The sequence below is a fragment of the Mustela nigripes genome, chromosome 4, assembly GCF_022355385.1.
Source record: "Mustela nigripes isolate SB6536 chromosome 4, MUSNIG.SB6536, whole genome shotgun sequence".
Taxonomy (NCBI): domain Eukaryota; kingdom Metazoa; phylum Chordata; class Mammalia; order Carnivora; family Mustelidae; genus Mustela; species Mustela nigripes.
Window position 1 is genome coordinate 153,695,158 of NC_081560.1, and position 25,831 is coordinate 153,720,988.

The window sequence follows — 25,831 nt, forward strand, 5'->3', positions numbered from 1 at the left end:
CCAGAGTACAGAATGAATCTTCAGAGCCCAGAACCCTCAGCCTGTATCATTCAATCACTTATACTCTGTAACCTGCTAACAAGGTAGTAAAGCCCTTAGCGAACACAGGCAGGGATCTTCCAGTTTATCTGTCACTGGCAAATATTATGTGATTATTAGCACGTGCTCTAGACTAGCACTATCCAAACAAACATTCTGCAATGGCACAAATGCTCTCCATTCATTCTTCCCAATATGGTAGCCACTGGCCACACTGACCACTTGAAATACAACTAATGCAACTGAAAAACAAAACTTTTCATTAAAAAATTTTTAATTAAATTCAGCTACTGTGTTGGATAGTTGGATAGAAACGATATGGACTTCAAACCATTTGGCTCTGCCAAATGTATACTGGCTGTCTGCCGCTGTTCCATATTTATTATGTAAAGATAATAGTATACTTACTCCTTAATTTTTTTGCAGTTATTAGATCAGTTTTAATGTGTGCTGGTTATTTATGGCTGTAGAAAAAGTCACCGCAAATTTAAAGGCTGAAAAATGTCAACAATAGTTCACGATCCTTTTGGTCTCTGTTGGCCAGAAGCTTGGGCAAGACTTGGGTGTGCCATTCTTCCTGGTGTGTCTCATGACGTTGTGATCATTACCCTGCAAATCATCCAAAGGTTTGACCCAGGGATCGTCTTTCACAGTGGCTTGTTTGCATGGTCAGCAAGTGGTTCAGGGGCCTCTCTGTGGGCTGCTTAAGTGTCCAGCAGAGCAGCTGCTTCCCAGAGGAGGGCAGCCCAAAAGAACGGGGGGAGGTTGTAATACCTTTTGTAATATGGCCTCAGAAACCACACACTGTCACACAGCCTGAGGGTTGGAAGGTGGGGGCAATGTGGGTGCAGATGCTGTAATTTTTAAAGTACTCAGAAAGGTGCACGTCCCATAGTAAATGTAGATATTAGTTCTTACCGATGCTTCCCAAGTGCAGCAAAACCTCACGGCTCTCAGCTTACATCCCCCAGGACTGGCAGCGTCTGCTCTAGGACAGACCAGGGGATCTGGGGCTGCACATACTCCCTCTGAAGACCTCACAGCCTGGCATTGATTTCTTTTGTTCTCTTCCTTCCCCTCCAGCCCCAGCAGACACCTTCCTGGGAACTCTTGCTGTGGGCCAAGTTAGTTCTTCTCAACTTAGGACATGACCTGACTGTGAATGTAGAAGGTGAAAGGGACTTAGAAGTAGAAGCTTACGCTTAAGGTTAGGGAAAAAAAAACCTGGAGCCTCAGTGTATTTGTCCAAAAATAGGAATGCTATTTTGTCTTGTATGATGCTTACGTAGATGAGTCTGGTCAACTGGTGTCCCGGGGACTGTGTCCTAGGCACTGTGCTGGTGAAGACCATGGGAAGCCTCTGTCTGGCAGAAACTGCCCGGTGGGAGCAACATCTGTAGACAACAGCTGTGTGCAAAGCGCAGACTGTGCTGAAGCTCGTGAGCACGGGCCTGGCCAGGTCTGACCACCCAGCCAAGGAGAGAGTGTGACTCACAAGAAAATCTGAACATTGGCCATATCAGCCGAAGCCCGATGAGCCGGGCCGGGAGCATGCCTGCAATGACACATGGGAGAGAGGTCTGTAAGCTTCTCTTCTTTCTCTGGTCATAGCCTTACTGTTTTGCTGCCCTCCAGGCCCCCTTTTTACTTCGGCACCTTGTTCTTAATATTTTCAGGTGAGTAGTAACATCGGGTTCTGGGGGCAGTGAGACAGACTGAGGTTTTTGTTTTCTCTGCTTCCTCACAAAGCCTGGAGATGTCCTCCTTTTCCGAAGGTCTGTGGCTTAACACCATCATGTTGGGTCCCCTAGACAGGGGACATATCTCCCTTGCAGACCAGGGCAAGACTGTCTTACCATCTGTCCCCATAACAGAAATGTCTTAGGAGACAATGACATAGCATCTTGGCAAAGCTATTTGGCCATCTCTCTATTTCCAAAGATCACCTTGACCTTTCCTTCACAGCTCCTCTCCCTCAGCAGACATCCGGGAGCCGAAAGAGACCTGTGTTGCCTCCTCTGTTGAGCGATCGCTCTCCTCTGAGACAGGCCTGTCTGGCCCGGGGGCTCTGTGTGCCCATTAATAACAGAGCCAGGCTTTGGACTCCTTGCAGCCCCTGCTGGGAGCCTCGTAGGGTCTCCACATGGGTCCCCTGCCTCCCCCTCCACTGTTCTCCAGGATCCACGAACAAAGCTTCTCGTCTGCCTAAGAGACTCCTCAGGCCTTCCGTGATTTTTGCACAGTGAGGAATGGTGATTTGGGATACGTTACAGAGCTGAGCATCCTTTGTCCCCCACGGCCCTCCTCCCCCAAGCTCTGAAACATGAGGCAGCCCTTCAGCTGCTCAGGGCAGCCATCCATTGGTGGGAGGCCTCTCTTGGCTGTGGAAGGCGGCAAGGGTCTCTGCCACAGGGACTTGTTTTATTTATCTAGCTGGACTCTATTTTTTAATATGCAGCTCACGGAGGAAGAGAATTCTGCAGCTGACGTGAGTCTGTCCCTCCTGTGGAGAGAGTGAGTGGAGAAAGAACAGATATTCACTGAGGTTCAAACTCCCCTTGGTGTTGTCTGCAAGGCTTTGCATAGTCAGAGACCACAGGCTCATAGCACAGAGGCCCCAGGGTCACGGCAGCCAGCCCTCTCTTCTTCCAGAGGGACTGTGGCCTTTGTTGGTCTGATTATGGAACCTGAGCTCTGATTTCCGTCCATCCTCTTTTTTTCCCCCCAAAGACTGTCCTGACACTCAAATTCATAGGAGGGTGAATGATAATAGAACATAATCAAAACAAAATACAAACACAACTCAAGAACATTCAACCATCTATCGTAGCTGTTCTTTGTAAAGCACATAAAGTTATACATCTTTTTTAAAGATTTTATTTATTTATTTGACAGAGAGAGAGATCACAAGTAGGCAGAGAAGCAGGCAAAGGGGGAGGTGCGGGGGAAGCATGCTCCCCACTGAGCAGAGCGCCCAATGCGGGTTTCAATCCCAGGATCCTGAGACCATGACCTGAGCGGAAGGCAGAGGCTTAAACTACTGAGCCACCGAGGCACCCCCAGAAACATCTTTATATCAATTATGTTTAACCATCGGTATACACTGTGAAACTATTGTTAAGATTCACACTAATATGCAAGTGCAAGCGACAGTGTACAAAAGTGTGAATAAGGCTGGTGGCCAAAAATTTACCACTGACTTACTGCTTTGGGAGACTCTACATTCAAATAGTGAAGGCCTCACCGTGGAAAACACTTTGATCACTTTTAAAGTCACATTGACTTCGTTCACCCTGAGGGTTCTCCCCTCTTATGTCAACTGTTCTGAGTTCAGGGGGGGAACAGCATCAGGGAAGGGAGACACCCATAGCCAGTTGGCCATCCTAATGTGAACCTTGACACTTGAAAATGAAAACAATTCCAGAGACAACTCGCATGTTGAAAACCCCCTTGACCCCGAAATATTTAAAACTGAAATGAAATCGAGTCCTCCCTCCCTCCCTTAAAATGCATGCTGAAGAAGAATTTGCATACTCCAGCGAAGCTTTTCCAAAAATGATTCTGTGTAAAATCCCTCAAAAGTGTTTCCCATTCCTCCCCTAAAATCTACATGGGGCGGGGGGCACTTCTGCAACAAAGTTTACTTTGGATAAAGTTGTTTACTCAACTTTGATTATTTTGGATTCTTTTTTTTTTTTAAAGATTATATTTATTTATTTGACAGATAAAGATCCCAAGTAGGCAGAGAAGCAGACAGAGAGAGAGAGAAGGAAGCAGGCTCCCTGCTGAGCAAAGAGCCCTATGTGGGGCTCGATCCCAGATCTCTGGGATCATGACGCAAGCCAAAGGCAGAGGCTTTAACCCACTGAGTCACCCAGGCACCCCTATTTTGGATTCTATTTAAACTGTGGTCAAAGCCCTAAACAATCAATCAGTGGTATTAAATGCATTAGCTATTTAATGTTCTGAATTACGAGGACAAAAATTAGTTGGTTCCGAACTGTATCAGCAACAGACTCCCTAGATTCCCTTCATGCAGTTTATCCAGGTGTGGTGTGGGGGTTTCTGAGGGGGAGCAGGGTTCCGGAGCTGAAACATGGTTATAACAAAATCCCAATCACTTTACAGTGAGGAACCGTCCCATATTCCACGGACTTGTGGATTGTTCTTTCTTTCTTTCTTTGTTGTTAAAAAGCATTAATTTGCATTTCAAAAGAATAACAGTGATGGAAATGATCAGAAGTACCAAACATGTAGCTTTGAGAATTTAGACCTTAGCTAAAGATGCACTGTTTTCTGAACTCTCATATTTACAGGAAAAAAAAAAAGATTTATAAAAAGCCCTTAATTTCCTATTAATTTTGCAAATATAAATTTACTAATCTCTGTCTTTTCATGCTTTCTTGGAGATTTTTTGAAGCTTTGCCAACTTTTACCCGGACGTAAAATGATCCCAAAACACTATACTCTAAGCGAAATGAACACAAGACACGTTGAGAGAGTTCCCTTTATATTAGCTATTCTCAGTGTACTCTGGTCAACATTTATTTGGTAATAAAGCCTTAGAAACTTTGATCTCGTGACTAATAAGAGTGAAATACCACACTGAGTCACAACCATTCGAGTCTCAGAACTTGTAAACCTTTCTCCTGAAACTCTCAAATCGTGTCAACTAGAATTACACAGCTTTTAATGATGGAACTTGTGAAAATGCTGGGTTTTGAAGGTGGCTGATCAAATCATTTTGCAGAAGGCACGAAACACTATTATCACAGCTATTCCCCTATTCTAATGATTTTCAAGTAGTTTATGTGATGGTAAGCACTATGAAGAAGTGTGAACGAGCTGGAAGCTAAGGAAAAGAAACAACATTATAAACCACAGTAAATGTGTATATAAACACAGGCACACAAAACTAAAAATTCCATCTATGCAGGCAATATCTGAATTCATACATCTTTGGCACTCAGAGATACTGGGTCAACCAAGCCAATGGTGAAAATATATTTTTTCATATCCTTTAGGAAATGTCTTGTCCCAATTTTAAAATGCTATGATCTCTAGGGGCTCCTGGGTGGCTCAGTGGATTAAAGCCTCTGCCATCAGCTCAGGTCCTGGGATCAAGCCCTGTATCAGCTCTCTGCTCAGCAGGAAGCCTGCTTCCTCCTCTCTCTCTCTGCCTACTTGTGATCTCCGTCTGTCAAATAAAAAAATAAATAAGTCTAAAATAAATAAATAAATAAATAAATAAATAAAATGCTATGATCTCCATTCTAAAAATTCACGGAGATAGAGACAAACTGGAATCAGTTTAAAAAGTTACCCAAAAGCGTAATTAACAGAGGTATCTGTAAACAGGTGTGGAGTTAAGAATTTCATTAAAAATATAAAAATGGGCTGAGACCTTGTCGTTTAGAATTTTGGATTTCAAAACTTTTGAGCAGTGCATGATTTACATGGAATCCAACCTTAACTTGCATACAACGGTGTTAACAGCTACCTTTTCTCACTGTTTTCTACCATATCTCACAGTGGGAGGTACAAAATTAACCTATGACCCCAATGCTACCATTTACCCCCAGAATACTCCACAGGTGCACGTGCTTGCATAGACATATACAGAAAACACGTTTCTCCGTGGGCTTCTACTGTTGCTGGCCATTCTCCAAAGCTGCTTCTCTTGAAGGGGAGCAGTGACTCTGTGTGTGTTCTGGAAGATGGAGAAAGTGAGTAAGCCCAATGGCTACGGGTCCCTGGGCCAGGGGCGGGCAAGTCAATTTCCATCCAACCTCTTCATCTGACTTCCCTCTCAGAGCCACTGTCAATAATTTAGAATGTTTTTGTAGACTTTTCAATGTTAACACTCACCCATTTTGCTGAGATGTTTTTTATATACATGTAAGATGTACCACGATTGCAAAGGGACACAGTTTCATGCTTTATCATCAGTACATTCAGCAATACTTGCCATCAAATAAAAGGTCCACTTAGTAATAATCTCATTTGCTAAATGGGATGAGAAATGGAAGTTCAACAGATGAAGGGACTGCCCAGGTTGGTCAGTGATGGAACTGCAGATTCATTTGACCACACTTAGGTGGTTCTATTTGCTTCGTTGTAAAAGAATCATTTGGCAACAAAGAAGCTGGCACCAGGCCTGGGCAGCAGGGAGAGAGTATGATCACTGGCAGGGGATGGTACTGTGCTCCTTTGCTCTCCGTGCCTGGAGGATCCCCCAAGTTGGAGCTGACACAGTCTCATCACGATGGTCTCCCTCTGGCTTTCTACTTGCCTTTCTTGTGCTGACTTTCCTGGTTGTGCTGATGGGCATTTACCGGACCCTGCTGCCTGCCAGCCAGAGACCCACATCCTATAGGGCTGGTGGACATAAGGGAGAATGAGAGAGAAGCCAGACGCTGTTGCTTTTGCAAAGCACAGCCCCTGGAGAGGTCTTCCATGTGAATTCAGTGGGTTCTGCCCCTGCACATGGATGTGAGGACGTGAGTCTGGCTGGAAAGGAGAGTGTGCTGAGTTTGCCCAAGCAGCTTGAAATGGCTGTTTGGTGCCTGCTGTGGCATCATCATGGATCAGACCTTCTCTCCCACTCAGGCTTCAGGTATCAATAAAAGGGTACACGCAGTCACGAACCATTCTTTTTGCCTCTGGAAAATTGTGATTTATACAGTTTTAAATGAGCTATAAAGCAGTTAAAACAGTCTATATTTACATTTATGGTTTTGCTGCCTTTGGAAGGGCATAGATTCATTGAGCTTGTTCTTTTTCTTTTCTTTCTTGTTTCTTTTAATTCACAGAAAAGAAAAACTGGATATTCCAATAGAGGAGGGTTTTATTTGTTTGTTACCCTTCCTCTTAATGATCCAAATCTGGACAGTTTCCTTCTCTTTACCCTGAGGACTGGCCTCCTGGAGATGCAGGCTCTTGTCTTTGTCCATTCCTTAACATCTCTTTTCTCCTCATCTCAGTGGAGGGGACTGGATCTTCTCCCAGAACTTAGTGCTCTGCACAGGTGCTCCTTCCAGAAGGGGTTGGCAGGGGGCAGGATGTGTTAGGAGCTTACTCTGGGAATGGCTGTCACAGACTTGTGCCAGGGGAAGAGATCAGGCATGAAGAAATTCCTGGGGAAGTCTCAGAACCTGCCTCCTGCCCTCCGATCATCCTGCGGGGGGTGCAGAGTGAGACCCCCATGGCACGTCTTGCCGAGAAAAGAGAGAGAGAGAATGAAAGAGAGATTTCTGCCTCACCCTTACATCTCCTTGCCTCATGTGTCTAAGCATAACAGTTGTAGAGTTTGGCTCATTTATTTATTTTTAAATTTTCTTTTTCATTAACTTATAATGTAATATTTGCCCCAGGGGTACAGGTCTGTGAATCATCAGTCTTACACAAGTCACAGCACTCACCATAACACATACCCTCCCCACTGTCCATCACCCAGCCACCTATTCCTCCCTCCCACCTCCCAGCAACCCTCAGTTTGTTTCCTGAGATTGAAAGTCTCTTATGGTTTGTCTCCCTCCCCAGTCCCATCTTAGTGCATTTTCCCCTCCATTCCCCCAATACCCCCCCCCCCCCGAACTCTCAAATTCCTCATATCACAGAGATCATATAATTGTCTTTCTCTGATTGACTTATTTCAGTTAGTATAATACCCTCTAGTTCCATCCACATCGTTGCAAATGGCAAGACTTCAGTTTCTTTTTGATGGCTGCATGGTACTCTCTTGTATTGCTGGTATCCCAAAAAGTTTGAACAGTGTATTTTCATTTTCATTTGTTTCCATGAATTTAATTCTTCTTTAATTTCCCGGTTGACACATTCATTCTTTAGTAGGATGCTCTTTAGCCTCCATGTATTTGAGTTCTTTCCAACTTTCCTCTTGTGGTTGAGTTCTAGTTTCAAACCGTCATGGTTTGAAAATATGGAGGGAATGATCCCAATCTTTTGGTACCAGTTGAAACCTGATTTGTGATGTGATCTATTCTGGAGAATGTTCCATGTGTACTAGAGAAGAATGTGTATTCTGTTGCTTTGGGATGGAATGTTCTGGATAGATCTGTGATGTCCATCTGGTCCAGTGTGTTATTTAAAGCCTTTATTTCCTTGTTGATTTTTTGCTTGGATGATCTGTCCATTTCAGTAAGGGGGTCTTAAAATCCCCTACTATTATTGTATTATTGTCAATGTGTTTCTTTGATTTTGTTATTAATTGGTTTATATAATTGGCTGCTCCTATTTTAGGGGCATAGATATTTAAAACTGTTAGATCTTCTTGTTGGATAGATGCTTTAAGTATGATATAGAGTCCTTCCTCATCTCTTATTATAGTCTTTGGCTTAAAATCTAATTTATCTGATATAAGGATTGCCACTCCAGCTTTCTTTTGATGTCCATTAGTATGGTAAATTTTTTCCATCCCCCTCACTCTATATCTGGAGGTGTCTTTGGATCTAAAATGAGTTTCTTGAGCACAGCATATTGATGGGTCTTGTTTTTTCAACCATTCTGATACCCTTTGTCTTTTGATTGGGCCATTTAGCTCATTTATATTCATGGTAACTATTGAAAGATATGAATTTAGTGCCATTGTTTTGTCTATAAAGTGACTGTTATTGTATATTGTCTCTGTTCCTTTCTGGTGTTACTTTTAGGATCTCTCTTTGCTTAGAGGACCCCTTTCAATATTTCCTGTAGGGTTGGTTTGGTGTTTGCAAATTCTTTTGGTTTTTGTTTGTCTTGGAAGCTTTTAATCTCTCCTATTTTCAATTACAGCCTAGCTGGATCTAATATTCTTGGCTGCATATTTTTCCTGTTTAGTGCTCTGAATATATCATGCCAGTTCTTTCTGACCAGCCAGGTCTCTGTGGATAAGTCTGTTGCCAATCTAATATTTCTACCATTGAAGTTTACAGACCTCTTGTCCTGAGCTACTTTCAGGATTTTCTCTTTGTCACTGAGATTTGTAATTTTTACTATTAGTTGGTAGAGTGTTGACTTATTTTTATTGATTTTGAGGGGGATTCTCTTGGCCTCCTGGATTTTGATGCTTGTTCTCTTTGCCAAATTAGGGAAATTCTCTTCTATAATTTGCTCCAATATACCTTCTGATCCCAATTATTCTAATATTGTTTTGTCTTATGGTATCGCTTATCTCTTGAATTCTCTCCTTGTGGTCCACTAGTTGTTTATCTTGTTTTTCAGCTTCGTATTCTCCATCATTTTGTCTTTTGTATCATTAATTCTCTCTTTGCCTCATTTATCCTGGCAGTAAAAGCCTCCATTTTTTTTTCATTGAACCTCATTAATAGCTTTTTTTATTTCAAGTTGGTTAGATTTTAGTTCTTTTATTTCTCCAGAAAGAGTTTTTATTTCTCCAGAGAAGAATTCTCTAGTATCTTCTATGCTTTTTTCAAGCCCAGCTAACATCTTGATAATTATCATTCTGAACTCTGTTTCTGACATCTTACTAATGTCCATATGGATTAGGTCCCTAGCTGTCAGTACTGCCCCTTGTTCCTTTTTTTTTGGTGAGTCATTTTATCCAGATAAGAATAGGTGAATGAGAGAACTAAATACTAAGAGGGTAGCAATGACCCCAGAAATATATGCACTAACTCAGTCAGAAGAGACCCGAAACTGGGGGGAGAAGATAGAAGAAAGAAAAAAGAAAAAAAATATGATTTGAACAGAGCCACAGACTTGATTTTGGGTGTATTTTTGTTTGTTAGAAGAAACTGCTTCCCCAAATTTCAAAAAAAGAAAAAAATATATATATATATGGGTAAACATGATAAAGGGATGGAATATGACTGTAAAGATGAAAATTTAAAAAGATTCTAAAAAGGGAATTGGTAAGAAGTTGGTTGAAAAAAGAAAAAAAAAAGGAGAGAATGTGATCAGTCAGGGGACTAGAAGAAAGCCATATGCTAGATTTAGGGTATATTTTGATCTGTACAAGAAACTGTATCCCAAATTTTTAAAGTAAGGAAAGCTTATATATGTACCAAAAATAAGGTTAAATACAATGAAGGGATAGAATATGACTATATGAATATGAATATATTTAATATGAATATATGACTATATGAATATGAATATAACAATCTAAATTTTAAAAGATTCTTTAAAAAGGTATTAATAAGATAAGATAGTTTAAAAAGGTTAAAAAAGGAAAGAGGAAAAATTTTAAAAAATAGAATAAGAAAAAAATAAAATAAAAAAATTAATTTTGAAAGACTAAAGAATCATGGGGAAAAAGCCATGAATTTTATGTGCTGTTTTCCTGTAGTGAAGTTTTGAAGTTCTCAATGATTGGTGAAGTTGGTCTTGGCTGGATGTTCTTGCTGATCTTCTTGAGGAGGGGTCTGTTGCAGTGATTCTCAAATGTCTATGCCCCAGGTGGAATTGCACCACCCTTGCCAGGGGCCAAGCTAAGTAATCTGCTCGGGTTCGCTCTGGGGAGCTTTTGTTCCCTGAACACTTTCCTTCGAGCTTTGGAGGACAGTAATGAAAATGGCATCCTCCCAATCTCCTGCCTGGAGGAGCAGAGAGCTTGGGGTCCAATTCCTCAGTGCGACCTTGGAGAAAAGTGCTCAGTCACTCCCATCTCCCTGATATCTGGCTGCTCTCCGAGCTCACCTGGCCTGTGACCGAGTGTTTCTATCTCTGGAAACAACCTTGAGATCATGAATGGAGCCTAAATCAAAAGTTGGATACTTAACTGATTGTGTCACCCAGGTGCCCCTGAGATTGTGGCATATGCCCCCCCCCCTTTTTAAAGGTTTTTATTTGTATGTAATGTCTACATCAACATGGGACTTGAACATATAACTCAGAGATCAAGAGTTGCATGTTCTACGACTGAGCCTATTCTTTCAATTTCTTAAATAAGTTTGTCCAAGTGCCACCCCATTTTTGACAATCAGAGCAAGGTAGATGCTTGTATATCTTCCCTGGGTTTTTAATCAACTGAGAGTAGAGCCGGATGCATGCCAGGAACAGTGATATCTTTGTTATGGAGAACTAGTTTCCTGTCTGAGGGTGGAGGGAATTCCCTTTTCCTTGAAATTCTTTGAACTGAGCAAACTTAATCTTATGCCTTGATAACAGCTTTGTCTATCTTCTATTTAATTTTTATTGTGTGTGTATGTGTGTGTGTGTGTGTGTGTGAGAGAGAGAGAGAGAGAGAGAGAGGAAGATTTTGTAATAAGTAAACAGTCTATTTGATTTGACATAATTTGAGAATTTTTGTCTTTCAAAAGGACGATTTAATAGGTTGTAAGCACACCTTGTGTTTTACAAATTTAAGGTCTGTGGCAGCCCTGCACCAAGCAAGTTCATTGGCACCATCTTCCCCACAGCATTTGCTCACTTTCTGTCTCTGTGTCACATCTTGGTAATGCTCACAATACTTCAAACTTTTTCATAATTATTATTATATTATAAATTAATTATTATATTTGTCATGGTGATCCATGATCAATGATCTTTGATGTTCCTACTGTAATTGTTTTGGGGTACCATGAACCACATCAACATAAGAAAGATGGTGGACACAACTGATACTGTTAGATAATGTTGTTTGTGTTCTGACTGTTCTCTCTTTCTCCTGAGGCCTCCCTCTTCTCTGAGACACAACAATACTGCAATTAGATCAATTAATAACTTTACAATGGCCCTAAGCATTCAAGTAAAAAGAAGAATGAATTGATGTGGCAAACTTTATTGTCTTATTTTAAGAAATTGTCACAGCCACCCAACTGTCAGCAAATACTACCTTGATCAGTAAGCAGCCATCAACATCAAGGCTAGACCCTCCATTAGCAAAAAGATTATGATTCCCTGAAAACTCAGATTATAGCATTTCTTATCAATAAAGTATTTTTTAATTAAAGTACGTACATTATTTTTTTAGACATAATGCTATTGCACACTTAATAGAGTACAGTATGGTATAAACATAACTTTCATATGCGCTGGGCTAGCAAAAAATTCATTTGACTGGCTTTATTGTGGCAGTCTGAAACCAAACCTGCGTATCTCCAAGGTATATTTGTACATTGAGGGAGAAGTAGTTAAGAAATGAAGGGTATGGGTTCTGAGTTAAAATCCATTCTCTTAAAGTTACTGGAAGAGTAACCATGAGAAAACAACTTTCTCTTTTTGGATGTAGTTTGTCTTTACAAAAATTCACAACTCACAGAACATAAACAGCATTTATCAGTTGTGTTCACCATCTTATGTTGAAGTATTGTGAGCGTTACCCCGATGTGGCAGAGAGACAGAAAGTGAACAAATGCTGTGGAGAAGATGGTGCCAATGAACTTCCTTGGTACAGGGCTGCCACAGAACTATAAAAAATTAATATTATAAAGTGTTTAAATAGTAACTGACACAGAGTAAATGCTCTATCAGCTACCATTGTTGTTTTACTCTGTGCTCAAATTGTGTAACAGTTCTTAAATTTTAGCTAGTTCTTTCTTTCAGAATGGTTTGGTTTGAAAGTTCTATTTCCCCCCCCTTTTTTTTTTAAGAGAGGGAGAGAATGAGAGAGTGGGGATGGGGGGCAGAGGGCGAGGCAGAGAATCCCAAGAAGACTCCATGCTGAGTACCAGCCTAGTGTGGGGCTCATTCCTGTGATACTAAGATCATGACCTGAGTCAAAACAGAGTTGTATGCTTAACTGACTGAACCACACCAAAGCCCCTGAAAGTTCTACTTTTTATTCAGGTTACCCATTTTTTAATATTTATTTATTTACTTGAGAGAGAGAGAGAGAGTGAGCAAACACATGAATGTGGTAGGAGGGGTATTGGAGGGCAGGGGCAGAAGGAGAGAGAGAAACTCAAGCAGATTCCTTGCTGAGCACAGAGCCCACTCAAACTCATGACCTTGAGATCATGACCTGGCCTGAAACCAAGAGTCAAACCCTTAATCTATGAGCCACCCAGGTGCTCTATGCTTCCTTTTTAAATATAACTTTTTATATGAAGCATCCTGCAAATTTTCCTGTTAAAGAATAATTAGTCTCAAAACATTGAGATGTATGATATCAAGATGACTTGAATACTTCTGAAAGCAACAAAACCTAAGAGGGAAAGGAGAGAAAATGGGTAACTTACATGAAACAACAGATTGCCACAACTTCAAACCAGAAGTGATGGGGACCATCGACCAGAGACCCTGCCTCTGGGCCACCACGAGATGAGAATGTGCATGCCAAAAGGCTATGCACACCTCCAGAGACTACAGGCTGTACACAAAACCTCCCAATTGTTGTTACCACCCAGAAGTTGCCTTCCGTGGACCTTAGACTAGCCATGGTCTAACCTGTGGGTGGTTTAACTATGGAATCACTTGGCCACAGCTGGCCTGACTCATCTGCACAGGAACTTTGAAATATGCAGAATCCTGCGAGAGGTCAAGGTTACCTTGTGTGTGTTGCTGCTGGTGCCTTTGCTAGTAAAATCTAGTGCTCCATTTCACTGACTTCTTTTATGTGATGAAAGAAAATCCAACACATTGACTTTCTTTTTGATAGCTCACTCCCCGGCTGAGATGTGTTTGTAAGGGATCAATTTAATGCATTCTTTGCCTTTGCAGGAGAGGTTTTCTTGGTGCAGCTTTGCTAGGTGGAGTTTCTTCCTTCAGACTGTGGCTTGCTGTTCCAGAGCAGAGAAGATGTTATTATTTTCTGTGAAAGTGAATTGATGCTCCTCTGGGAGTCTGGATGCTATCAAGATGAAAAAGGTTCAGTGTTTCTTTCAGGATCAGTAAATCAGATCCTCTGTGATGTGTGCATTCAATCTCTCTTTCTTTCTTTGAGAAGTGGCCAAGCCCAAGTGAGTGATGCTTTTGTCTTAGCTACTTAGATGAAGGTGAGGAAGGGTGTCTGAGTCACCAAGACCCTTCCTCTGCACCCACAAGTCTGCAGGCTCCCATGTGGCTTCTAAGGGGCCACACAACCAGCACTGCCCGTCATTCACCTCCAGCATCTCTCACAGCCATTCACATATCTCTGGAACACACTGGCTTCCTGTTGCCTCATCTCCACATTCCAATGCATCAAGCTCTTCTCTGTTCCACTTCACTCGGAGTAAGGGAGGCCTCATCTGCTGAGCTGGGCCATGCTGATGCTTTGCCTTCTTGTGTGTTCTCCCATCTCAGGCAATGTGCCTAGACCCACCCAGGCACTTTTCTTTAGGAGGGTCTTCCAAGGGCCTTGGGAGGCCCAGCAGCAGGAGTGAAATTGATGTTAACTGCTGAAATGAAATGAACAGTGACTAACATTTAATATTTTTCATCCAGAAGTTAGTGGTGTAAATATCAGTGAATGTTTTGGAGTTTGGGGGGCTGGTAACTTCAGTGGGAGCCAGCATCACCATCCACTGCTAAGAAGGCCTTCTTGACCTACATTAATAATGGTCGAATGGAGGCAGTTCTGCTGTCCTCTGTGCTGGTTACTTTGTCTGGACTTCCTATTTTAACAAGCTTCTATAGAAAGGTTTCAAGAGACTTGAAAGTGAACATAGGAGATAGTGATTAACATCTTGGGGAACCCAGAAACTGTGCTGTATGGAGGTGAGTGGAAGAATTGTCTAATCCAAATGAGCTGCTTATGCGGGGGGAAGGAAGACTTGGGTGGAAAAAGATCGCTGTCTCCAGATGTTTAAAGAAGTACAATGTAGTAGAGAAAACAAACGGATTCTGTGTAATCACCATAGGGTAGAACTTTGATCTGGAGGTGGAAGTTGCAGGAGACAGATTGCATTTCATTCTATTTTAACAACCTCAGGGCAGCTGCAGGGGCAAGTGGTCACCATGTCACCTGGCATGCCCACACTAAGACTGGCACCCATTCTCTGGGGTCTGGGTGGATGGGCTCTGGGTCTCTTGCCTCTGAGCCCAAGTGCTTCTATGGCTGTTGGAGCAAGGGTAATAGCATCTTTCCTGTGGCTCATGAGGCACAGAGGAGAGCAGCAGGACCTTGTTCGGCTCACGGAGGGCGCCAGGCCTGACCGAAGGCTGCAGGGGATGTTTTCTCAGCTTTAAGTCTCGAGCTGATGAACCGGGCCTGGAGTTTCACCTGCCACTCCTTCTGTACTCCTAACATCTGAAAGGAAGGCTCCAACCCCGACTCAGACAATCCCATCTGCGCCTAAAAGACAAGGCCGAGGGTGACCCAGGTTGGCCGGGGGATGAAAGGCAGAGGCTGGAGCTCTGAGTCGAGGTTGGGCTGTAGACATGCTGTGTGGGGTGCTCTCTTTCCTGGTGTTCTTCCCTGTTTGTGAAATTCATTCTCATGAATGTTTCAGGTGCCGTCCTTCTCAGTAGGTTCAAAGCTAAGCTGACTCCATGGGAAGCAGCTCCAATGTGTAGCCAAGTCCGGGGAGCCATTTGCCCTGCCCCTGTCCAGTGGGATTGAGTTGGCACTTGCCCATTTTCACTTATGGGAAGTTCATCCATCAACTGGTAGACTATTTTGATGGCACTGAGCCATCAAAATGGAGCCATCAAAATGGAGGATGACATTCACACCACAACAGCTGAAGTACCCACAGCCTTTCCATGCAGACATGCAGAAATAAGAATCCTTCCCCATGCTTTAACCTGCAGATTCTACCTGCTATAGGATAGAGAAAAGCTGAAGGAAAGGAAAACACATGTTGAATTTACTAAGAAAATCAAGTTCCAAGGGAATCCTGAAGTCGATTCTCCTTCTTTCCAGTTAACCCACACCTTTATTTTGCTTACATTTTAAAACTTCTATTTTAGTATAATTTTATACTTAACAAAGAATGACAAAAAAAGCCTACCAGGAATTCTGTATACCTAAATTTCTCAGAAATATCTTATATAACCTGGGTACAATGATCACAATCAGGAGATTAATTTGATGTGACACCGATCTAATTTACAGGCCTTACACAGATTTCACCAGCTGTCCCACAAATACCACTTTTCTGCTGTGGGTTCCAAACCAGCTTTATACATTGGATTCAGATGTCATGTCTTCTCAGTCTCCTTTAATCTGGAATGGTCTTACCTACCCTTTTGGCAAATTTAATTCTAGAGGAAGAGAGTGTATCAGAGAAATACTGAGTGTCTTCTAGCTCTGTGCAAGGGATGAAGGGACACCACATGGAAAAGGAGAGATGAAATCTCTGCCATCTGAAGGCTCTCAGGCTAGCATTGAACACAGACAAGAACCAGCAGTTTCCATGCAGGACGCCAATTACTATAGGAAGGAATGAAGAAAGTATGCAGGTTGGGAGGGCAGACACCTAAACCAAATTGGGTAGATGTGGGAAAGGATTCCTGGAAGGGATGATGTTGGAGCTGAGGCCCATAGAATGAATAGGAGTTACTCAGGCTGGATGAAGGATGTCGTGGTGTGAGATCATACAGGCAGTGGTGATGGCATCGGTGAAATCCTGATGGCACAAGACATCTTCTCTGAGCACTGAGTTGAAGTGCATTCTGGAGTCTGGACACAACATCTGAAGTGGGGAGAGGTGTGTGGCACTGGAGAGGTAATGAGTGGCAGAGAAATTGTATCAAGGGCTTATTTTTGACCACAGAGCCAAGGTGAGACATTGCAAGATGTTATGTATAGGTGAGTAGTGATCATATTTGTTTTTTAAAAGACTGCCAGAGTGATGTTGGCCTGAACCAAGATGGAGCAGTGGGTGTACGGACAGATGAACAAACCCAAGATTTAGAGGAAGCAGGACTAATAAGGGGTAGAGATTTGTTGGATGGAGAGATTGGTTGGATGCAGAAGTTAAGGGAGAGAAAGTGGTCAAAGTGAAGCCCCGGTTTCCAGCTTTGACAATGAATAGAAGTTGGTGCCTTCTACCTTCTCTAAAGTGAAGACACAATGGGAGGAACAGTTTCAAGGGTGTTTTTATACTGGTGTTTGGGTAACTTGTGTGAAGCTAGAGTGTAAAGCTGAGGCTCTCCTGACCCCCAGTCCAGGACTGTTGACTTAATTGTGTGTCCCCTAAATATATTCAATCCAGCAAACCACTGGGTATGAAACATACATACAAATGCTCCTGGCCTCTGTCCCTGGGGGGCCAACAACCAGCCCTGCCCCACCATTGAGAAGACAGTGCAGTAAAAGTGGTACAAGGAGACCCAAGACTGGGCAATGATTTCTACTGTGATCCTATTAGGCTGGGAGAGCAGGAGAGACTAGACATATTCAGTCCTACTGAGATGGGGTTAGGAGGGCACTGTAGATAAAGGCAGTTGTCCCAACACTGCAGGGTGGTTTGATGAGAACAGAGGAGCAGAAGACCAGGCCAGAACAGACAACTGGTTGGGATATCAGGACTCAGGAAGATGACAGGGAGAAGTGGTGGGGAATTCTTTCCTCCAGCCTGTTAGAGAAGGGCTGGGGTGACCAACAGAACCAGTCAGCATAGAGCTATTCCTACAGAGAAGCCACCATGGGAGTTTCTGTTCTGCCATTCACTGCTGAGGCAGGTAGAGCTCAGTGAGATCAATGACCTGCCCAAGGTCACAGAGATAGTAAGTGTATAACCAAGCCTTTGACAAAACCCTAAGTATAACTCTTTCCTCTGCTCTATGCCTCCTGTTATCAAGTGGGAACTCAAGTCCAGTCTAAGTGATTGTCAAAACTGTCTAGGTGTGGGCAGGTGGGGGATGCCTGGACAGAAAGAACAAAAAGAAAATTTACAGTTCTCATCCCAAAGTCATCATGGCACCATGCAAAACCCTGGACGTCATCAGGAAGGTCCTTCCTGAATAGGGGAAGGAGTGGAGAAAGACCAGTTCCTAGGAATGTGCTTGAGGGCACAGAAGAAAGGGTAGTCACACAGCATTGGGCCTCCAGCAAGAGAATCCATCAGAGGAAGTCATTAAGTCAGGCTGGCTCAGTCTGGTGTAGACTCAGTGCTGATGCTTCCTTCTCATCCTTGATTTGGAATCTATTTTTGACTCACTGCAAGGCTAGTCTTGGGTAAAAGCTGATCTAGAAACAGCAATGCACCAGCTCTGGCCCCAGCTCCAGGAGGTTTTGTTGATGTTTATGGAAGCTGTCTTTTTCCTTTTGACCTGTATTCACCCTCGTTTTCAGACCTGCTCCATCCTGACAGGCAAGGCTGGAAACACTTAAGAAGAAGAGGTCTCAGCTGGACTCTTCCTCTCTTTCCAGTGCTGAGAGAGAGGGAAGTCTGCTATCCCCAGCAGTCAGTTGGCCTCTTGGCGGCTCAGCTGGAGGGGGAAGTCTGGGGGTGGGGAGTATGAGAGGGCACAGTTTGGTTTAACTAAATTTTGTTGGGGGGGGGGGGGGTACACTACAAACAAGGCAGAAAATAGGACTGGACTATGAGAAATGGAAAGGGAATGACTTGCCTTTCCCAGTTTCTCAACTGCCCAGATTGTAATGGGAGAGTTGGCTGCTATCAGGTGACATTAACTGACATCCAAGATCCCTGCATCCCTTCTCCAAGCTTGGGAAAGCACCAAGTCTGTGCTCATCTGATTGCAGACCTGAGAGTCAGGGTTGTTGGCTAACCTGGAAAGGGACATTGTCCTGGCTGGGTGCAGGGTTTCTCCAGCTATCACAAAATCCTGGAACTCTACCTCCAAGGAGTTTTTAGCCCATGTAGAAAGAGCACAAACAAACAGATACAACTTGAAATGTATTTATGGACCAACTTAGTCCACCATAAATGGCTGGGCAGCACCTCTAAAAATGAGTCAGGGGTCTCCCATGCAGAATCTGGGGGTGGAAGTGAGCAATGTGAATATTTTTGTGTGTGTGCTAAAATTTGCTTTATATCTTGGGAAAAAAACCTAAAGTTTCTTCGATTCCCTTCTATCATGCATCCTTGGCAGCTCTGGGAGATATTTTCCCTATTAAGCAAACCAACAGCTGCTGGTTTTGGCTACAGTTTGCTTTGCTCAGTTCTTGGGCGGAAAGAAGATGCTCAGCCGTCCTCAAGAGCTATCAGTGGAAATCAAAATAAAAAACACAAAACAGATGGGCCTAGAGAATAGAAACCCTGAAGGGTGCTGCAGGTTACCTTTCACAGTAGAAAGCTACAAATACCCAACAGTCTCAGGGTTCTCCTCCTGCCCAGGCTTGGCCTCATGCACTCAACTCCATACTGCAGGTATGCCTGGTGTTCCTCAGAACTCCTCCCATCTTACCTTTCAGGATAGAGGACATAGGGACAGGGGCAGATTTCTCTAAGGGGACAGTGAACAAGGCACTCAGAAATTTCCTAGATCAAAATATATCATCCGTCACATCACCAATTTTACCATAAGTGTCAATTTCCTCCAGGTGTTAATTTCTCTACTCCTGCGTTCTGATATGAACCAACTCAAACAGCAGTTAACATTTGTATTATTATTTTCTATGATTCAGGCATTAGTGCCCACATTTGTAATTACATGAAAATTACATTGAAATTACAGATTACATGAAGAAGATGGAGGCAAAGTTTAGAGCATCAGGAAATTTAGAATAAGCATAATCAATGTTAACATATGAAATAATGTTGCAGAGATGGGTGAGAGTATTTATAAATTAAAACAAAAATTTTAGTGATCTGGAAAGAAAAAAAATAAGAACAATGAAATTAAAAATGGACATTAAAGAGCAGAATCACATTAGCTAAAATCTGAATTTATAAGCTGGAGGATGGCCACAAAGCATTCTTCCAAAATGTAGCCCCCAAAGACAAAGAAACAGAATGTATTAATGTAGCATTAAGACATAATAGGTTTATCAAAGAGTTTCTAATCCTATCTAACTGAGGTTGCAAAGGGAAAGAAAAACAAAACAGAGGCTTGAAGGGAGGAAATAAATAACAGAAGACATTTTCAGAAAAGGAGACATGAGTCCTTAAATTGAAATAACCTACTGAGTGTTGGGTAGTACAAATGTAACAGGTATGATATAGCACTGTGGTGACATTTCAGAAAACCAACAATGACAAAAGTGTCCTAAAGGCCAACAAGCTAAATGAAAGAGAAAATAGTTTCTCTGTAAAGAAATGAACATCAGATGGGAATCCGATTTCTCAAAAGCAGGAGAGGATTTCTGAAAACGATAGAAGTATTTTCAAAGCTGTTGGTATGTGATTTTTGAATTAGAATTCTACTCCAAGAAAAAAAAATTAAATACAAATTTGAAAATAGTTTTTCTAAAGCTCTTTAGGGACTAGAAAGTTTATCAAACAGAAGCTCTATCAAATTTCTGGAAACACGGCCACAGCAACTTCTTTCAAGATATGTCTCCAAAGGCAGAGGAAACAAAAGCGAAAATGAACTTTTGGGACTTTATCAAGATCAAAACCTTCTGCACAGCAAAGGAAACAGTCAACAAAACAAAGAGGCAACCCACGGAATGGGAAAAGATATTCACAAATGACAGTACAGACAAAAGGCTGATATTCAAGATCTATAAAGAGCTCCTCAAACCCAATACACACAAAACAGATAATCACATCAAAAAGTGGCCGGAAGACATGAACAGACAGTCTCCAAGGAAGACATACAAATGGCTAATAGATACATGGAAAAATGTTCATCATCACTAGCTATCAGGGAGAGTCACATCAAAACCACATTGAGATACCACCTTACACCAGTTAGAATGGCCAAAATTAACAAGACAGTAAACAACAAGTGTTGGAGAAGATGTGGAGAAAGGGGAATCCTCTTGCACCGTTGGTGGGAATGCAAGTTGGTGCAGCCACTTTGGAGAACAGTGTGGGGATTCCTTAAGAAATTAAAAATAGAGTTTCCCTGGGGGCACCTGGGTGGCTCAGTGGGTTAAAGCCTCTGCTTTCGGCTCAGGTCATGATCCCAGGGTCCTGGGATCGAGCCCCGCATTGGGCTCTGTGCTCAGCAGGGAGCCTGCTTCCTCCTCTTTCTGTCTGCCTCTCTGCCTACTTGTCATCTCTGTCTGTCAAATAAATAAATAAATCTTTAAAAAAAAAATAGAGTTTCCCTATGACCCTGCAATTGCACTACTGGGTATTTACCCCAAAGATATAGATGTCGTGAAAAGAAGGGCCATCTGTATCCCAATGTTCATAGCAGCAATGGCCACAGTTGCCAAACTGTAGAAAGAACCAAGATGCCCTTCAACAGATGAATGAATAAAGAAGATTTGGTCCATATATACTATGGAATATTATGCCCCCATCATAAAGGATGAATACTCAACTTTTGTATCAACATGGACAGGACTGGAAGAGATTATGCTGAGTGAAATAAGTCAAGCAGAGAGAGTCAATTATCATATGGTTTTGCTTATTTGTGGAGCATAAGGAATAGCACGGAGGACATGGGGAGATGGAGAGGAGAAGGGAGTTGGGGGAAATTGGAGGGGGAGATGAACCATGAGAGGCTGCACTCTGAGAAACAAACTGAGGGTTTTTGGAGGGGATAGGAGTGGGAGGTTGGATGAGCGTGCTGGTGGGTATTATGGAGGGCACGTATTGCATGGAACACTGGGTGTGGTAATAAACAATGAATTCTGGAACACAGAAAAGAAATAAAAAAATAAATAATTTCTGGAAAATCTATTTCAGTAAAGTAAATAAAAATATGGATAATTAGATTGAGGAAGACTTGGGATATGGAGAGTAATGCTTAGCCAAAGAAATACAGGAGTATTAAATATTAATATAACACTAGGCTTGATTTTTCACGTAATTAATGACAATAAAATTTTAAATCCATTCTCCCTATATGATCTCAGAATAGTTCACATCATGGAAGAAAAGAAAAGTTTAATATGTTAGAACCTACAGCAGCAACAGTGTTTTCCCCAGCTTTTTGGAAGAGAGCACTCACTTTTTCATTTTTTCACTTGGAGCCACCTCTGTCACCCACACAGGAGACTGGAGATTTCTTTTGCTAAGAACCCAGAGCTGAAGGACGCCTGGGTGCCTCAGTTGGTTAAGCAGCTGCCTTTGGCTCAGGTCATGATCCCAGCATCCTGGGATCGAGTCCCACATAGGGCTCCTTGCTCCGCAGGGAGCCTGCTTCTCCCTCTGACTCTGCCTGCCACTCTGTCTGCCTGTGCTCACTCTCGCTCCTCTCTCTCTCTCTCTCTCTGACAAATAAATAAAAATCTGTAACACATTAGACTAAATAAAAGAACCCAGAGCTGAAATCAAGGATTAGACACTTTACCAACTGAGGCACCCAGGCACTCCCAGAAATGAACTTTTGTATATCTTGCTTGTTTTGCACTGACTTCTTTTATCTAGTCTAATGTGTTACATTTTTTTTTAACTTTAAAATGCCTTTACTCATTTGTATGGTAAATGACACTGAATAACAATGTTTGATTTTCAGTCTGTTGAGCTTAACTATGAAATTTACATCTCTTTTCTCTATTTCATGGACATTATTAACTAATTTCACATATATTCCAAAGCTTAGAATATGGTTGAGTTACCAATGAGTAGTAGACAACATGGGAAAGGGATGGGCAGATGAAATTCAGGCACTTGGTTTAAGACACAAGACACATTTCCACTGCTTTAGGCTAACAATCTGCTTTCTGTCAGTCTTTACAGTAACCAATTTCGAATCTTCCTGTTCCTGGAGAAGAATGACATCTCTTTAAATTTCTCCAACTTAGAGTTTTTCTAGCTGTGCTTCTCTTGCTGATTGTTCTTTCAAGGTTCAGTTGCTTTCAGGTCTTTGGTTCTTGAATTTTTCATCCTTCTCAGGTCTCCAGATGTGAATGGAGACACGCATTATTTCGGGGTGTGCTCTGTGGGTCAGGGAAGGTGCCAAATCTTGGTTCTTGTCATTTCTTGCTTCCTGCTTTGGAGTTTTCTTAGCTTCATATTGCCTTTGATTTTTAAGAGCTGCTTTTGACAATGGCTTATCATTTCCTGGTTGTGATCTCTAATTCAACAGTGGTGTCTCCTCCAAGAGCTTGAAAATGGTGATTGGTTTATTTTTTAAAGCCGAGAGTCCATCAATCGCTACAAATTTAGATTCTTTGTCGGGTACTTCACTTTTAACGGCTTAGTAAGCTATTGTTTTTGCTGGCAATAGCCTAGCCAAAAAAATGGCTGCCAGCATAGGGCTGGCCTAGTGCCAAAGCTTGTACCCATTATTAGCACCCGACCTGGGAGCGTGCGTAGCCGTTAAAATGTGCTTCCCATCTGGGCACCAAGCAAAATGTGTAGGATCAGAGGCTGCTGGCTTAGAAATAGGTTTGTATTTTTTAACATTCCATGATTGCATTTGTTCGCCAGGTTTTTCAACCCAGCTATCCTTTAATATATGGCCATGAGGACTAAATAAGTTAGACATTAGAGCACCAGCTCCGCGGTCAAACACAGGATCACATTTCAAGTTGAAAATCATTCCTTTGGCAGGCATAGAACCATAAATAGCATAAAACTCAGTAGAACTAGAATTCTAAATTTCACCATAAACGGGGTTATGTTTTGGTAATTGAGTCAATTCTAGCATTTTCTTCCTCTGAGGCAAGGTAATATAACAGTTGTTGTCTGTGGTAGGCAGTGCCTTGCTTGTAGAATCCATTCTAATTATTGCAACATAGCCTTACTTTTCCTTCCTCAGTATCCTAACCTTATCAACCCCAGAGGAACTTACCCTGGGGCTTTGGAACATCACCACCACCGGAGCTATACCCTCATCTGTCAAGAAGGACATAGATGCTTCCATCTTCTCCTGGAAAAGTTATATTCATTTTTCGATGTCCCTTCATGTCATAAATCATTCCACGGCTGCTGAGTCTAGTATCTGGCTAACATGGAAGATATCAGTATGTGGTCCCTTCAGTGCTCTGAACACACCATGGCCTTTCCCCCTTTCTGCCTTTCCCTAGGCTGAAATGCTCATCCTGGCTCTTTATGCAACTTCTGCCTTGTGAACCTTCAAGTTTTAGTGGAATTACAATCCATTCAGATTGGCCTTCCCTAGATAATGTCTACCTCCTTCCCCTTCATGGTCATTATTTCCTTCCTGGTCATTATCTTGCTTAGTTATGTGTCTGTTCACTCTCTGTCTTTCCCCAGCAAAATGCAGGCTCCGTAAGGGAAGGGAGCTTGCTGTTCTTACTCATCACTGATCTCCAGACCCTGATACAGAGCCTGGCACATTGTAGGTGTTCCATATGTATTTGTGAAATGCATTCATTTTTGTCCCTACCCTAGCCCTTAGTGCCCAGCACACTCAGTAAATTGCTATTGAATGAAGAATAAATAAACAAATGGATGGAGAAATGCATATTTCTATTGTTCATCTTGCTATAAATGTCCTCTGAGTGTGTGTTGCACCCCCCGGGTAGGAGAACACCTTTTCCAGCTCTTTCTTATTGATTCTGTTCATGTGGCAGCATTGTTTAGAAACAGATTTCCTTTGATCACTGCCAGGACAAGGATTAATCATTTGTAGGTAGTCAAGACATCATGACTATGGAATCCTGAAATATCTCTGTTTGATTTTTTTTTTTTTAATGGAAAGAAAATGGGGGGCCCTGAATCTGGAGAGAAAGATCTAATTTTCCTTCTCTGTGGTTTAGAGCAAAACAAAAGAATGATCTGCTGAATTTCCAGAGCCCCTCCTCTCCACCACTGGGCATCCCGCATTGCCCATGGAAGGAGCCATCTGGGCATACCCGGAAAGGTCAGGATTCATAATCCTGTGGTCAGGTGCTCTGTGCAATTAGTGAGACAAGGCTTCTCCATGGGAACCCTCTCTCCTCCAAGGGTCAGAGTCCTGGTTTGTGTCCTGAGGCTGATTCACACATTCATGCTTTTAGCTCCTTTGGTGTAACTCATTGCGGGTTAAAACTTGGCACATTCAATATCTCCATCTGAGTCACTCATTTGTTTTAAATTTGAAACCGTCTGAAAAATACAGTACGGCGTTAAAATGTGAATGTGTGTGTGTGTGTTTGTGCGTATTTGAAAGAGCATATGGGAAAATCCCTTTTCCTTGGCTATTTATAACCCTTCCCAGGCACTAAAAGCACCACGGCCATAACTCTCACCCATCCGAAAAAGTGCCGAGTACAGCATTTTCTTATTTTATGCACCTCCCTGCTCTTAAGTGCTCACTGTTTGGATTTCTGATCTGATAACTTTATTTAAAAATTGGGTTTTACTGGAATTTTGTGCTTGTCAGAGCTTTTTTTTTCTGGCCAGGTGCTTCACCTCTGTGGCTATTCTTCCTGCTCCATAAGGGCAGACCAGGGTGGCTCCCGCTGTCCATGGCACAACGAGCTCAGGTCAAGGACACTGACTGTCAAGGACACTGACAGAAGAAATGGGCCATGCAAAGTCTGGCACCTCCTGGCACCTGGCTGTTCCTCTCAACTCATCCCCTGTCACTGGGCAGAACCGTGGTACCCAGAAGGTGCTCTGCAAATATTATTGAATGAATGTGCCCACCTCTACCCTCTGCTCTTTCTGCTACCCCTGTCCTTAAGATTCTCCAGTTACATCAGAGTCTGGCATGGGTATGAGTTTTTTTCTTTTTTATATATTTTATGTATTTATTTTGAGAGAGAGAGAGACAGAGAGAATGAATCTCTATCAGACGCCACGCTGAGCCCTGATATTATGACTTCAGTCAGTCGCTTAACCCCGTGAGCCCCCACCACGGCAACCTGAGGGCATGAATCTTTGACTAAGCCCTTGGTCTTCCCATCTTGCTTTTTTTTTTTTTTAAGATTTTATTTATTTATCAGAGAGAGAGAGGGAAAGAGAGCAAGCACAGGCAGACAGAATGG

General features: G+C 42.4%; 1 pseudogene; it reads right to left on the reverse strand.

Annotated features, from left to right (window-relative positions):
* Positions 1-22,740: 22,740 nt before the first annotated feature.
* On the reverse strand, positions 22,741-23,760 carry LOC132016456 (eukaryotic translation initiation factor 2A-like; annotated as a pseudogene).
* Positions 23,761-25,831: the final 2,071 nt, after the last annotated feature.